Raw genomic sequence first — 12,057 nt, 5'->3', positions numbered from 1 at the left:
TGAATGCTAGGATAGTTAAGCATCTCAGTGAACACAATAGCTTCAGCAAAAGTCAGTTTGGATTTCAGAAAGGTTTGTCAACAGAAGATGCAATATTTGCATTTACTGGCAAACTCTTGGAATCTATCAACAAACAACTGAAAGTGCTTGGCATATTTTGTGATCTAACAGAAGCATTTGATTATGTAAATCACCAAATTCTCTTACAAAAAACTGCACATCTCGGTAATAAGTGGTACAGCAGGGAAATGGCTCGACTCATATCTGTCAAACAGGAAACAAAAAGTTGTAGTGCATAGTCAAGATGGTGTCCCAGTATCTTCAGAATGGGGATACCATCACATGTGGAGTGCCACAGGGCTCAGTTCTGGGCCCCCTACTTTTTATTGTATTTATAAACGATCTTCCTCTCTCTATGGAATATTGTGGATTCACCATTTTCGCAGATGACACTACACTACTTATTGATAATTCAGTACATAAACTTGAGGTGACGGCAAGTAAGGTTTTGAATGAAACGGTGAACTGGTTCAACATTAATGGTCTTATTTTAAATTACTGTAAAACAAACTACATTCAGTTCCACAAAGATGAGGAAATATTTGTAAAGATAGGTGAGCAGACAATAACCAGGGTAGATTCCTCAAAATACCTAGGCTTGCATATTGATAGCAAACTGAATTGGTCAAACCACATCGTGGATCTGTGCAAAAGACTAAGTTCAGCAACATGTGCAGTGTTTCTTCTTATAGAAATATGGAAACCATGAAGTCAGCGTATTATGGTTACTTTCATGCAATTATGGAATTTGGAATTATATTTTGGGGAAATCAGCCACTGGCTAAAAAAGTACTGTGTGTACAAAAAAGAGCCATAAGGATCATGTGTGGAGTCCATCCTAGAGCCACATGCAGGGATCTTTTTAAGAAGCTTTAAATACTTACATCCACTGCGCAATATATATTCTCGTTGATGTGCTTCATAAGGAAAGAAAAATCCATCTTTAATCTGAATAGTGCATACCACAGTCACAATACTAGAAGGAAACATGATATCCACTATGAACAGCCAAATCTAAGTATGGTGCAGAAAGGAGTCCATTTCAGTGGCTGTAAGATTTTTAATGCCCTCCCTTCAAGAATTAAGTGTTTGGTAGATGATGATCTCTTGTTTAAAAAAAAAAAAAACCTTAAGGCAGTTCCTATTGTAAGGATCATTTTATACATTGGAAGAGTTCCTGAATTACAGTGTTTAACATTTCTTGTATTGTAAATTGCAAATGTATGCCGAAATTTGTATTTGTAATACCGAATATTTTTATTGTAAACATATATTTTGCAATATTTATTTCTCTGTAACACTTATTATTTTGTAATCTTTAGCTATCACTAAAATGTATTTTTGTAGTGGGACCTAAGTTAATGTTTACTGTTTTTTGTTTTGTAATCTCTATCTATCTCTAAAATGTATTTTTTTTTAGTGGGACCTAAGTTACTGTTTTTGTTTTGTTTTATGTATTCCCATAAATTCTGGCCAAAAGCTTGTAAAATTGACACGTTCCAGCACGAAGATTCCCACCGAAGGCAGTTAGCAGTACGCTTTACGCAAGGCCTTTATTTCGTGGAAATTATGCATGCGTAGCTGCGCCGTCAGAAATGTAGGCGCTTGCACAAAAAAAAAAAAAAAAAAAAAAAAGTGGTAAAAATAATAATAATGCATTATGTGGACGTCACCTTCATGATAGATCGGCAGGTAAAATACACCTTTTAAAATGTTCATCGCTATGGTCGCCAGAATCGAGTGTTCCGATTGGATTTCAAAGTTTAGATTTAACTTACTTCAACAGTGAAGATTAGATGTTATTTTGCTTTTCTCAATCTTCTCAGGTGAACTTTGCCTTGGACGCAACGATGTAAAAGTACGTCCACAGAATGCCTCTTTCCTCGTGAGCAATTGCAATTGCACGGGAATGAAGGGGCATGCACAAAAATTTGTGGATAGAACGCGCATTGGTATTCCCGTGTCTACATGTTGCCTGATTGCGCAAGCAGTCTGCCATGGATCCCACAGTTTGTTAGGGTGCTTGTGCTGCGTTTATTGTGATGAAAAGACGACAAGAAGGAAACACAAAGGCGACTATAGGTAAAGAGTGTCTGAATAACAGAGATGCGAGAAATATATAATGACAATGCTTTTTTCGAAATTTCAGAATGAGGTCACAAGGACATCTTAGATTTTCTGCTAGGAAAAACTGCAGCGATAAGGCTGGTAATAACGTTTCGTTAAGTAGTAACCAGCGACATATGTACCTGTTTGAACTATTTACTTCGCATTTCAAGACAAAACTTTTAATTGATTATTCCTGAAAGTGAGAAATACGGGAGCTTCTTATTCTTCATGTGGAGATTAATTAACTTTCAGTGAGTCATTTTATTTTATAGAGAAAGCTGCTAACACAATGTTAATCATAAAAGATTATATGTAGATTGACATCCTTGCTCTCGGTAAACTGGGAATTTCGTAGAGACCAGAATCCACGCCAACGGAGGTTGTGCTTTTTTGCATCATTAATGAGCTTCATTTTATTTCTAGTAGTTTGTGAGGAGCTGCACGTAAGACATTATTTCTTTTGTTAAGATGTCAGGCTCCCCAGTTGTTGCAATAGCATAAATACCCATCAAAATTTCTGCCTGCTTCTTCTCCGTTTGCCCACTTCGTTATTTACAGTAATATAATTGGAGGCTTTTTATCTAATACTTGACGCTCAGGGCATCACATTTCAAATTTTTTTCGAGTTATCTTTAAAAGTAGCTTTCTATGCCACCCTTTTTTGTCTATAATCATATCTAAATTAATTTATGCTTCCTCTGAAATCAACAGACATGATGCACAGCAATCGCTTCTCCATAACCTGAACACGCTACACAGTAACACACATCCGACCCTAGCTGCTTGTCGTCTGCTAAAAAGAACAGACATTTACATCAAAGGTGGAAAGCAACATGCTTTATGCATGGCCTACATTTCCAGTAAATTACGCATCCACAAATGCTTAGGCATAATTGATCCGTTAAAATTTATGTGCAGACACTATGTTGAATAGGAAAATGGCATCATGTGTGTGCACCTTAAAACCTCTTTTCCTTATCATGCAATATATACCGGGAGGTGACAACATAAAACAGTTTCTATTTTTCTACAATAATTGTACTAACATCTTTTGCTATAAATTCCATATATTGTTTAAAACCATTTGCAGTGCCCATCATATAACAAAAGACCACAGTCTCCACATTAATCTTGAAAACACTAGTAAGTGGTTCAGAATTCTAAACTGAGAATGAATAGTTCGGAATGACAAGTTAATACGTCTGTTTTACACAGATTACAGCCATTGTTATATCTTCCAGCATTTATTGTTAGGGCAACGCACTTCTCCAATGTTGTACGGCATTTTGTGGAGTGTACACATCACGCATGTGGAGGTAATTCCTCTGCAGCTGCTATCCCATCTTCAAGATGTGTTGTGCCATGGCCTGGTTTTCCACATGCACACAAGACAATATACCCACACAGTAGTTGTGCTCCCTTAGATAATACTTTGTTTCATTCTTCTTTCATTGGCAAGTATCATTCGTCAGTAGGGTATAGATAGGGATACACATCATTCTATGTAACAAAACAGGAGTTGGGCACAATGATTTGAATACCTACCTAACATTCTGTAAGGCTGCTCTAGGCATCCAAAACAGCTTGATTCCTACTAGCTATCAAAGTTTATAAATTTGTTATCAGTGTCATTTTATATCATTCCTTGCTTAGAAATTTTTCTATTTCAGTTCCTGAAGAGGGCTCAGGGACCTTAATTTTTTTCCTGTACGGACAACAGTGGCTTGTTAATATTGAAATCTAGTAATTTGGAAAGCCAGTGAAGTAATGTTATTTTACTTTCACCAAACTAATCTAGGACATTTCCGAGAATGTAGATGGGAGCATTATTACTGTGGAAGATACATTTTCTTTGAATAATACTGTCCCTGAATAAATAAGTTCATTTAAAATGGTTGCACAGACATGCCTGACCACATAATCAGGTATATCCACATTGTAGTTCAAAGTATATGCAAAGTTTTACCACCCCGTTCAGTAATGGAAAGTGATATAGAAAAATTTTTGCAGGCAGATATGACATCTTGTTGTTTATCATTTAAATAATTCACAAAGAGAGACAGTGCCATTGCATAAGACACAGTCCATACAAGTAAAATGTTGCAGTTGAATAGTCAGTGGTGTACAAATTGTAGGAGGGACACAATGCCGAGCACAGTGAGATAAAAAAGAAAATGCTCACGATAAATATTCCAGTGAAGTGACAGTTTGGATAAAAGTGCTATTAGGTAGCAATTTCTGTGATGTTCGGAACAACATAAGAAAATACCAACTTTGCTGCTGTGGCCACTGTCAGATAATACGATACCCACATACATAATCAGTCGCCACATAACATGAACTTTATTATACTTCCACAATGTGATTACAAACAGACCACTCCATCTACCAATAGTTACGTCTGCCGCTACAGAGGACTATACCAGGGACTACTTCCTATACTCAGCAAACAGTTCACAGATGAACATTCTTCTACCGACTGCAGATTTAAGGTACTGCACTGCCTCACTCAGTCAGTTGCCTAACAGTTGGTTCCATTTGATGACCGATTCTACTAGCAGTTATGGAGTCACCAGCAGCTAGCTAAAATTATCATCTCACTGCCACAATCATTGCCAAGTGTCATCACAGTACATGTATCATAAACAGAGCCTGAACTATAAACTGTCACCCACAGCAGTCCGGACTGAACAACTAATGCATTAGTCAGTCATTCATTGTTTACTGAGTGAGGTTAGGTCAGTGTTCAGAACTTTTACAACAGTGCCACACCTTCTCATCCAACTAAAGTTTATATTTATTTTACCCATTATTTTATTAAATGACTGTTAGTTGTTACTTATTGTGTTGCTAACACATTTGTTTTACTCTAACTTTGCCCTGTGTCCAGAGAGTAGCAGTGTACAAGCACACGACATGAATAAAGCACCTAATATGTGTGGTAGAGAGTTTGCTTCCTGTTACTTGCATATTGGGCACCAAACTTATTTGGTGAATATAAAATAAACTGGTGATGAGAATTCATAAAGGATTTCTGCAAGTTGCCAATGAGGATTAACGCTGATACATAAAATGGTGGCACAGATTTGAGAATTTATGAAAAGAAACATTGCTAATTCTACGTAAACCGGCAATAAGAACTCACGAAAAATGCCATAACTTGGCTACAAGAATTTAGTATACTCGTCTTTTTATTTTTCAGAAATGGTTCAACCTGACATTCTACAGTGAATAATGGTCTTACAACAACAGCTATCCAGCACTTATGAGTTGTTGCTGGAATGGATGTCCACTCTTGAACCACAATAGGAAACCACCCAAGAAAACTTTAAGATCTTGCCACCATCATTTCTACCTTCCAACCAGAATAGAGAAGCCTCGCCAAATTATATTTCCCGACTGAAGGAACTTTCCATCACGCACTGATTATCAGGTGATGTCACACACAAACCTTTTCTTATCGCAGATATAGGTGTGGAAGTGTTTAAACTAATTCAAAAGAAATAGATCACATGATCCTTTCGTATTCAGAAATTAAAGTTAGTGTCACATTTTGGAGCACAAGTGCAATGATGCTGTAGCCAGGGATAAATTTTTTGGAGGCTTTTAAGGAACCAAATCAAGGTTAGCAGGTAACAATGAATGGAAACTACAATTGCAAGACTTAACTAAATATTGCAAATTTCTGTGTGAAAGTGACATGTAACAAGTCTTACATTGCTTCTCTCATTTGTAATATGCTTATTATGCACTCACCTGATATTGCCTTTAATATGGGCACGTTAACAACCACTAGTGTAAGCAGGTGCACTTCAATATGGAGACAGTTGTGTGCTTACAGTGCATAAGCAGTCCACATGGCCAAGCTCTGAATACTTTTCTTTTGAAACTCACAATGTTTTTATGCTATGAAACAGATCACAAATCTGAATTGGCTTTTGCCTGTTCTCAACTCACAAACAAAATCATTCCCATCTTTTCCAAGGTCTTCCAGTATCTCTTTTCCCATTCATTCTGTAGTTCAGGATCTGAGGTTCTCATGGAGTATTGTCTCTGATTTTCATGATAGCCCTACTGACAAAAGTTTTTCATAACAAAATTCAAATGTTTACAATGAACACGAGCAATTCGGTAGATTTTTGTAGACAAAAAAAAAAAAATAAATAAATAAAGTGAATGCTATCTTTTTCAGTAAATGACAGGGCTTCACCTGTGACACTGAAGAGTTAATAAAGTGCCATTGAAATTTCAAACTCATAAAGGCTCTGCAGCTTCTATAGTTGATCTACAGACATACAAGAAATTAGGCTCACCAAAGTTAGCCGAGTTTCACATTTTGGTATTTATCAACAGAGACCAGCAAATATGGGTCAAAGTTCAATTCATTTGGATGTTGCATAAAGCAGTTTACCAGACAGGACAGATTTATAGTAATATATTCGTGTAAAACAGCAGATTTACTGGTTCTAACACACTAGTATTCACAATTCATGAAGGAGTGAATGAGATTCCCACTTACGTTCCTACTGGAAAGTTGCAAACATCATTGCAAAAATATGATACAATTTTTTTGGAGGCAACAATAGCATTGAAGACTTCAATGTGCACATCATTATGAAGCCAAATGCTATGCCAAAATTCTGCAAAACACATAATATTCCATTTGCATTAAAGGACAAAGTAAAACAGGAGCTTGAGTATCTGTAACAGAATGGCATTATAGAATGAATTACTAGTAGCCAAAAGGCAACACCAGTTGTGGTAGTACAAAAACTGCATGGCACATTATTGATCTGTGGTGATTTCAAAGTGACTGTCAGAGTACAATCGGTTAATAAATTCCTATCCAGTTCCAAAACTAGAAGACTTAGTGTCTGAATTAGCTGGCAGTGTATGTATATTTTGCAAAACTTGATTTGAAGGAAGCTACTTACAAATACCTCTGGTTGAAGGAACACACAGATTTTTGGATATAAATACTCCATTTGGAGTTTAACAGTACATGAGATTGCCATTTGGGATTGTCAGTGAACCAAGTTTGTTCCAGCAATACTTGGAACTGTTAATTAGGAAATGTAGTAATGCTGTGAACTACCTGGATGACATCATTCTCTCAGGGAAAAGCTCCAGAAGGACTGTTATGTAATATGGAATATGTCTTTAAGGTTTTATGAGCAGCAAGTTTAAAGTGTAACAAAGAAAAGGACATAGTATTCCACTAGCAAGTCCAATATTTAGGACAAACCCCAACACACCAAAACAATGAAAAACTTGTGAGCTCGCAAATATCTTGAGGAATCCAGGGAAGGAGTCCCTGATTTCAAAATTAAATAGCTCGTAAACTAAGATCAACAGAAGTGTGCTACAAACGGTATGGTTATTGTGAAAGCTGTAATAATTGTATACAGAAGTTTCAAAATAGTTAAAAAATATGCAATACATAATGTCTATAAATAGTGTACCACTGATCAGAGCAATCAGTTCCACCATTGAAATGGTTGTTGTACCAGAGGAAAAGGTTGAAATCAGTGGTCCATTGAACATCTTTCTTTGGTACTGGAATACCACAGGTTAAAACACACTCCTATAGCAACGAACCACAGTTTTCAAATAAGATTTAATGTCCAAAGATTTAATGAAAATCATTCACAAGCTCTTCACCAAATTCCAACTGAAAGGAAGTGTGGATGACGATCTAGCAGGGACTAATGACCCCACACAAACTGTCATTATCCCTGAAAATGTTGCCACGATTTCTGGAATTGTTTAGCAAAATCCAAGGAGATCCGTCTAAAGAACTGCAGCAGAGACTGGTTTGAAGCATGTAGCACACACAAAATACTGAGCCTACATGTTTCCATTCAAAATTCACCAAGCCATACCCATACAAGCTGTACAACATTGGGCTGACTTTGTCAAACAGATTCTCACTCTGGTTGACAGCTGAAGCACATTTCCACTTGGAGTTGTGAATAAACAAAACTGCTGTATTCTCCCAAAGTTACTGTTTGGGCTGTGGTATGCAAACAATCACTAGGGAATGTTACACTGCAATTTTGGATTTCCACACAGCTAGCATTGAAGGATCAATCAAGCACCAAGTGGTTCATGCCAGGTGGAAAACACATCGGAACGAACAGGTGGTTTGCTTTCTTGATAAATTCTTTGAAAATAGAGTCATTGCATTGGATTATTGCAAATTTACTGGTTCAGGAATGGATTGGCCTTCATTTTTACCTGATGTGACTCCCTTTGACTACTTTTTGCAGGGCACATTGAAAGACATTGTCTACTGGAACCATCCCACCACACTGGATGACCTGGTATTGGCAATCTGTGTGGCTTCTGAATCCATTTCCATTGAGATACTACAAGATGTGACGGCAAATTGCATTGTTCGTTTGCACCACCTGTGTACTTACTGCTAGTGATGGGCATTTTGAAAAGGTTGTGATGCAGCTGGAATGGCGGCTTGCTGAGGACAAGTTTAATTACGTTTGCTGGTACTATTTGGGGTTAGCAGCTTTTCAAACTATTTTAGAACTTCTGTATAAAGTTCTTACAGTTTTCAGAGTAAACATACCTTTTGTTTCTCTCGTCTATCAATCTTGAAATCAGGGACTCCTCAGGTGGACTCCCTCTATGTGCTGTAGTCGGTAAAATTAATTGCTACAGAAAGTTCGTTCCACATGTAGTATTCATAAGCAAACCACTTTCCAAACTATCATGCAAAGGCACAAAATGGATTTTGAACGACGAATGCCAAAGTACAGTTGATAAATTAAAACAATGTTTGTTAAATGCCAAATGTCTCATGACATATTGTCAAAATAAAGTATTAACTATTGCATCAGATGCATTTGAGTATGGAATCAGTGCAGTTTTGTCACATTGTCAAATGTCCGAGCATGTTCATGTCCAAAACAGTGACAGTTGCTCAGAAACATTACTTTCATATTGAAAAGGAAGTTCTTGCAGTTATCTTTGCTGTTAACAAGTTCATGAATACATATACAACTGAAGATAAATTCTCCTTGTGGACCACAAACCACTGGTGGCAACCTTTGGACCAAATAATACTGTTCCTTCCAGGACAGCCCAAAACTTGCACAGTGGGAACTGCTTTTGCTAAACTACGACTATGAAGTAGTTTTAATGTTCACAGCTCAACACACTAATGAAGATTTGCTACCCAGCTGCCTAGGGCAGGATAAAAATTTTGGATCTCTTCTGTTGTATGTTTTGGATTAAATTCAATCATCAAGAAACTGTGAAAGTTTTTCATTGAATTCTAATTTAACTGCAAAGCTTGTACCAAGTATCTAAGATTAAACACTACATTTAATTGGAGTGGCCTTTAGATAAAAAGTTGATTGAATAATAGTTGAATAACTAGAAATTAAATCACACTCACACGAGACATGTTTTGACTGTCTACGTAGGTGTCATTTTAGTACATTTACAATAAGAAAAGACATAAGCAGTGTATCCTGAATTGCTTAAACCCAAAGTGCTTCAAATTCTCCTTAAATACCACTGAGGCTTAACCCATATCAAATGCTTTTCCAAGGATCATTGCTTCTGGGAAGATATAGATGAAGATGTAGAAGCGATTTTGACTAAATACAACTTATGACAAAAATACCAGTCAGCTCCTCTATAATATTTGCCATGGCCACAGGCATCAGAACCCTTGTAACTTTTACACATTATTATGCTACACCATTTTTAGGAAGGTAAGCTACTTGCTGATTGTCATTGATGTGTTTTTTCAAAATTTCAATAAGTGATACAAATGTCATTGATTACTTTTAGGAGTCAAAATATTTTAAGAAATAAATGGCACTTCATATTTCAAAACATATCATTCCATCGCTGTACAATTTGTGCAGACATTCAAGCCTCAAAAGTTCACTTGGCAGTACAATAAGGATACTGCATTGTTAATTTTTTCTTTCGCAGTACCTAACCACTCCAGTGATACAAAATCTCGAACTGAAAATACTGCACTTTATTGTCAACATTAAAGCTGCTCAGGCATCAACAACTGTCGAGACAAGTACTCATTACCATGTGTAAATATGGAAACAAATCTCGAGTATCAGCCAAAGTAATACAATAGTTCGGGAATATTCCATACAGAGTTCAGACTCATAATGGTCACAATGTGACACAGAATCAAATGATGCTGCACAGTTTGCATGCTCATACAGACAGGACTCCTAGGCTGTTGTCTTTTTCAGGCTCACATGACTTCGTTGCAGCCAGCTATCTTGGGGGCCTGCAGTTGCAGCCGGCAGCCATCCCTGACTTCATTTTCAGCAGCTGAACCCAACTGCAGCCATCAACGATGCCCAGATGGAAATGGACATCCCTCCTCATCCTACTCAGAAAGAGACAGAAGCTGATGAGGCAAATAGCTTGTCTGATACCACCCGCCCCCCCCCCCCCCCCCCCACACACACACACACACTGAGGTTTTGGGTACAGTTTTCCCTGGTACCACAGGCAAATGTAATGGGGGATCAATGCATGTGCACCTATCAGAAATGATGTTGGCAAGCATGGAAGCAAAGGCATCCCATGCCAATGGAGGGATGCTGTATCTACTCTCAGATATGGTACACAAAGATATCCACACAGGCTGCATAACTCTAGGCTAGCCTCCAGTGTGGCATCTCACATTTGTAATGAGTCAATGAGTTGCCACATATGTTGTGCACGTGACAGGAACCTTATTACCCTTCCACCACTAGCCTGCTCTGTCTGCCGATAGTTAGGTCTGATGTCATAGATGACACCTGCCAAGTAGTTAGCAGATGAACATTCCTGTGCCGCTGCACAGCTTCACTTGTCAGTTGCCGAACAGTTCCGGGTGCAGTTATTGAGTCACCAGCAGTTACCTACAAGTACTGTCATGCTGCCGCAATAATCGCTGAGTGTAATTGCAGTATGTATTATCATAAATATAGTCATAAGTACTAACTGTCACGACTAGTCAGAAGTACTAACTGTCACGACTAGTCAGAAGTACTAACTGTCACGACTAGTCAGAAGTACTAACTTTCACGACTAGTCAGAAGTACTAACTGTCACGACAGCAGTCCAGACTAACCAACTATTAGATAGTTAGTCATTGTTTACTAAGCTTGGTTAGAACAATGATCAGAACTTTTACACTGGCACCATGTCTTTTCATCAGACAAAGGCTCACTATTTATTGTGTACATTCTTTCAATAAATGATTAATAACTGTTACACACAGTGTTGGCCAACATTATTTAGGTTTTAATCTAACATTGCGCAACTGATTTCTGTTGTAGGCGGTTTGCTTCCTACTACCTTTGTGTTGGACAGGAGACTTATTTGGCGAATAAAACATTTGCTAAAACCTGTCAGCTGTTGCTGCATACAACTGGACTTCAAGGCTAGCAAGGAAAATTGGAGGCAAAGTATTCTGCCTATAATCAATTTTAAAAGGTGCTGTAATAAATGAGTCATAATATGCAAAGGGGAGGACGCAGAGCAGAGAGAAATAGAAACTTTGGTACTCATAGCCAGACCACCATCCTGACTGTGAAACTTTGAATTAAATGTAAAAAAAACAGTGAAAAATTCAGGACGGAATGTATCAATGTTATGAAAAGTACAGCTGTTACTCACCACATAGCAGAGAAACTGAGTTGCAGATAGGCACAACAAGAAGACTGTCACATAGTAAGCTATCAGCCAACAAGGCCTTTGTCTCACACACACACACACACACACACACACACACACACACACACAAACACACATGCAGTCTCTGGCAGCTGGAGCCATGCTGCGAGCAGCAACAATGCGTGATGGGAGAGGCAAATGGGGGGTAGGGGTGCAAGGAGGAGGCTG

The 12,057-nt window shown here is 37.8% G+C and overlaps 1 long non-coding RNA gene across 2 annotated transcripts; it reads left to right on the top strand.

Moving 5' to 3' along the window:
- The first annotated feature begins 1,920 nt into the window (after positions 1–1,920).
- On the top strand, positions 1,921–11,832 carry LOC126162700 (uncharacterized). Of its 2 annotated transcripts, XR_007535101.1 has the most exons (4): positions 1,921–2,142; positions 5,372–5,602; positions 10,413–11,119; positions 11,493–11,832. It is a non-coding gene; the product is annotated as an uncharacterized LOC126162700 (long non-coding RNA). The 2 variants fall into 2 exon arrangements; XR_007535100.1 differs by lacking the exon at positions 11,493–11,832 and having other exon boundaries at positions 1,929–2,142; positions 10,413–11,427.
- Positions 11,833–12,057: the final 225 nt, after the last annotated feature.

The sequence above is a fragment of the Schistocerca cancellata genome, chromosome 2 (genome assembly GCF_023864275.1).
Source record: "Schistocerca cancellata isolate TAMUIC-IGC-003103 chromosome 2, iqSchCanc2.1, whole genome shotgun sequence".
In the NCBI taxonomy this organism is placed as follows: Eukaryota; Metazoa; Arthropoda; class Insecta; order Orthoptera; family Acrididae; genus Schistocerca; species Schistocerca cancellata.
Note: the sequence above shows the minus strand (reverse complement) of the source record. Positions and strands in the feature narration are given on the sequence as shown.